Source organism: Myotis davidii, unplaced genomic scaffold, assembly GCF_000327345.1.
Source record: "Myotis davidii unplaced genomic scaffold, ASM32734v1 scaffold137, whole genome shotgun sequence".
NCBI lineage: Eukaryota > Metazoa > Chordata > Mammalia > Chiroptera > Vespertilionidae > Myotis > Myotis davidii.
In genome coordinates this window covers 1,438,111-1,443,008 of record NW_006288719.1, presented here as the reverse complement: position 1 = coordinate 1,443,008, position 4,898 = coordinate 1,438,111, and the positions used below count along the sequence as shown (strand labels likewise).

The window sequence follows — 4,898 nt, the reverse complement described above, 5'->3', positions numbered from 1 at the left end:
GTGTGAGAGTGGCGGCGCCCCAACTCCCCAATCGGCCCTGCTCTGAGCCCGACCAGGGGCTGCACCTAGGGATTGGGCCTGCCTTCTGCCACCCGGAAGCAGGTCTAAGCCAGCAGGTCATTATCTCCGGAAGGGTCCCAGACTGCTAGAGGGCACAGGCTGGGCTGAGGGACCCCCCCTTCCCTCCGAGTGCACAAATTTTTGTGCACCGGGCCACTATTCTATAATAAAAGCATAATATGCTAATTAGACCAGACATCCTTGTGGATGTCCTTCCTGACAACCATCCGGACAAAGCCGGGGCTTTGAGGAAAGCCTGGGTCTCGCATGCCTGCTGGCGGCTGGAGGGAAGCCCAGGTCCTGGGTACTAGAGGGAAGCTGGTGCCGGCAGCTGGGGGAAGGAAGGCCTGCTCTTGCACGAATTTTGTGCATCAGGCCTCTAGTGCAGCGGTTCTCAACCTGTGGGCCGCGACCCCTTTGGGGATCGAACGAACCTTTCACAGGTGTCGCCTAACTACATCCTGCATATCAGATATTTACATTACAATTCATAACAGAGGCAAAATTACAGTTATGAAGTAGCAATGAAAATAATTTAATGGTTGGGGGTCACCACAACATGAGGAACTGTATTAAAGGGTCGTGGCATTAGGAAGGTTGAGAACCACTGCTCTAGTGTCTGTATAACATCCTCTTATTCAGCTGCCATTTTTAATCTGTAACAGTGTTTTTAAAAGTCATCTATATTGTGTGTATCAGTCCTCCATTCCCTTTTATGGCCAATTAATCTTCCACTGTATGGATATGCCACATTTTTTTTTCCATCTGTTGATGTACATCTGACTTTTTTTCCATTTTTTTAAAAAAAATTATAAATGCTGCCATTGTGAACATGTTTGTACAAATGTATGTGTGCACATAAGTATTTATTTCTATTGGATATATACCTATGAGTTCAATTGCTAACTCAAATGGTAACTGTAACTTTTGAGGCATTGCAAGTATATTTTCCAGAGTGGTTGTACTATTTTGCATGTCCACCAGTGGTGTATGATGGTTCCAGTTCTTCTGTGTATTCACCAGCACTCATTATCATCTGTCTCTTTGATTATAATCATCCTACTGTGTGTGAAGTGTTATCTCATTGTGGTTTGCATTTTCCCAATGATCAATGAGGTGCTTATACTCATGTTGTTTGTAGTTTGGTTGAGTTCAGAGAACATAAGCATTAAGTGATGAGTAACAATACTTGTTAACTTTAGGTATGTTATAGAAATGTTTTGGAGGGAGGAAGTACAAGGACCTGTGAGGGTAGGACTTGAGCCTTGAAAAAAGAAATTTAGCCAAGAATTGTGATTATAAGGATTTTTTAGCAAGGGGGTAGTGTAAGCCAAGGCTTGCAGATAGAAATGTACATGTAATGTTGTGCATAGGGAGTGGGTGGAGTTGCAGAGATATATGTGAGGGAGTCATAACTAAATTTGGATAGGGAGGTTGTGCTAGATTAAGAGGCTCTATATGAATTTGAACTTGTTAGTGTAAATAGGGGTCATTTAACTATTTTTGTTTAGTGTGATTAGATATATAAAGTCATTTTTTCGATTAGTCAGTTTGATCAAAATATGAATTAAGGATAGCAGATAGGTTTCCTATTATGTCTAACTTACCAGTTGGTGGTGGCAAGTTGAATCTCTATATTGAAAGGAATGATAAATTCAGTTTGTCTCAACGAGCCAGAGTGCAGTAGTTGAAGAGTGAGGCTCACTTTTAGTATGGTATAGAAGAGTTTTGACATGATCACTACTTATTTCCTGTTTCTGAAGGGTAGATGCAGGTGATAACAGTGAATATAAGAAACATGGAGAGAAGAATTAAAGTCATTATTTTCAGGTTGCATATTTTATCAGGTCAAAATTAAAAGTCCTCTTGTGCTTAAATGTCAAAGAACTGATCCTCTTTTGTTTGAAAGAGAGGAACCATGTAATTTTCTTATTAAACATTTCCTGTAAACACTTGGCTCTCTCTCATGCTTATCGAGGTGCCACTACTATATATATATAGTGTGTGTGTAAGACATAAACTCTGGCTAAACAACATTTACTATGTAAAATTTTGTTAATAAATTGAGTTATCATGACAGAAATCACATAAAAACTAAGCGTTTAATAATCATTTAAAAGAGTGTAGAATTTCAGCCTGGTCAGTGTGGCTAGTGGTTGAGCATCCGCTAAGAACCAGGAGATCACTGTTGGATTCCTGGTCAGGGCACATGTTTGATCCCCAGTAGGGGGCATGCAGGAGGCAGCCAATTGATGATTACCTGTCCTTGATGTATCTCTCTTTCTCCCTCTCTCTTCTTCTCTCTGAAATCAATATATATACATATACATATACATACATATATATATATGTTTTTTTAAATGAGTGTACAATTCCAACCAATTATAATTTAAGTAGAATTACTCTTACTTCAAATGGATTATTAAAATAGTCATCTGTACTTTATTGTTACAAAGGTTTTTGCTTTCTTGGTAAGAAAATTAGGTAAAACAAGTAGTTAAGAGCTGTATTTTACTGAAGTTCTATATTGAATTTATTGGTTGGTAATCCTCTTAAATACTCTGTAAAAAATGATTTTTATCTTGAGCTTGTAATTTCTTTAAAGAAGAAAACAATCATCAATATGGTCAGAGCTAAAATAAAATTGCAGAATTTGTATGAAGTACAGCTGTTGCTTTGAATGTTTTAGTTGATGGAAATGAGAAGCCATATTAAGACTCTATTATGAAAGATTCCACTTGAGAAATTGGCTGTTAGAGTGTGTCATTGTTTTCTTCTTTGGGAAACAATCAGAAAAGCTAACTTTAAAGGAACCTTTTGTTTTAGTATATTTAGCAGTGAATGATGTTACAGCACTGCCACCAGCTTGGTTTGTCCTTCTTTTAGTACTGACTAAGCAGCTGTGACTCAGACTGAAAGTCAGTCACATAGTTGTCTTAAACTTTCTTAAGGTTCACTTGCCAAATAGAAAATGGGAGACCTGAATCTTAAGTTTTCTACTTAACAAGTTACAGGATATTGAAATATGGGCACACTTTGAAGATATTATGAGTTTAGCTCAGACCACCACAATAAAGTGAGTTGAAATTTTTATGCTAGTGAAGTGTCTTGCCTTCAGTTTGTAAAGTACACAACATCTGTGAAAAGCAAGAAAGTGAAGCACAATAAAATGAGATGTTTGCGCTCACACAGTGGTGCTGTATCAATTTCTATATTGCACAGGGGTTCCTAACACTTGCTGTCATTCTCACCCTCTTCTCTTTGCCATGGGCCCTTTCACAGGCCATGTATCTTAGCATAAAAAATTAAAGGGTCCTGGGGTGGGGTAGGTATAGGATGTATAAGCAATCACAGTAAATTGTGAAGCATGGGATTTTTACATTAGTTTAAGATATGTCATTATCAAAGGAGACTTTCCAAATTTGGAATCAGACTTTAAGAAGTAGAAAAGTTATTATAATTCCCTCTATAACAAAACCTCTTATCCTGCAGTGGATAGAAGAAAAAGTCAGGAGTCAAGTAATCCAAAATATTTTAGTTTTTGCATCTGAAACATTACTTTGAGAAGGGGACTATAGGCATCATTAGACTCCCAACAGGGTCCTTTGCAAAAGAGGAAGAGGGCAAAACAAAAGGTCCTTTCTTTTGGGGGCTTTAAAGTGTTGTTAGGGAGACCTCTACATCTTAAAACAACACAAGGCTTAAAGAGATAAAGAAATTAGCAAAAATACACATTCTTGAGACAGAATGTGCATCAGATGTACATCACTTCACATTTATCTTTTTGTGTATGTGTATGGGGACATTTAAATTCATTTCTCTTAGCAAATTTTAATTATACAGTACAGTGTTTTCAACTACAGTCAGCTGTAGTTACTGTGTTATATGGTAGATCTTCAGACCTTACTCATCTTACAACTGGCAATTTGTACCCTTTTACCAACCTCTTCTTATTTTCCCTACCCTCCAACCCCTGGCAACCACTTTTCTACTCTTGCAGCAACTAGTTTTTATGTGGAGGTCTTAGACATACATTTGTGCAGAGTTTTCAAGTTTCATCTGCAATAGTTGTTTCATACTTTTGATGTGTACTTAGCAAAAGATAGAGAAAACAAGTAGAGGTATCCTAATATGACTTCAACATGTCAGTGTTTGGGGTTTCTGCCACATATTTCTACATCATCTTTACTGTCTCTCCTGTGGGATGAATTGGGTAGAGGTGATTCACCAAGTAATTTAAGAAAATCCTTGATCACAGCTGCCACTCTCTTTTAGCATGAACATCCAATAGTGTTTCCTATGATAACCAGAGATGCATGTTTTCCATCACTATCATGGCCCCATCTTGATATATTTATGAATATTTGTTCTGAGTAGGTAGCTGATGAATATCATGACTCAGTGGGAACAATTTTATTGTTCTGGTCTTTCAGCCAGATCGGATGCCATGTGCTTGTTAGTCATCCATTGTGGAATGATCACAGTGAAGAAAACTTGTGATACTTAGTAGTATTTGAAATGGTTTTGTATTTGTCATAGTCATATTATGTATACGTGTAAAACAGAAATGATAGAAAATTGCAAAACTGTTTTCCAGAACTAAACTATAAATGTAGCATAACATTTTTTGCCACTGTGAGCAGTAGCATCTTAATTTTTATATTCCTCAAGATATTTAGTGTTACTCTCTTTTAAAAATTTTTTTATTGTTGAAAATATTACATATGTCCCCTTGTTCCCCCATTGACCCTCTCTAGCCTGCCCCCGCCCCCTGAATTTTTATTTTAAAAAGGGAATGACGCCCTGGCTGGTGGTTTCAGTGGTTAGAGAATTGGCAC

At 37.6% G+C, this 4,898-nt stretch overlaps 1 protein-coding gene across 1 annotated transcript in view; it reads left to right on the top strand.

The window, feature by feature from the left end:
- The window catches only part of DDX10 (DEAD-box helicase 10), a gene marked incomplete at its 5' end in the record, with an annotated part of 248,991 nt that overhangs the window by 79,038 nt on the left and 165,055 nt on the right, over window positions 1–4,898 (top strand). The gene's annotated exons all lie outside the window — the stretch shown is intronic.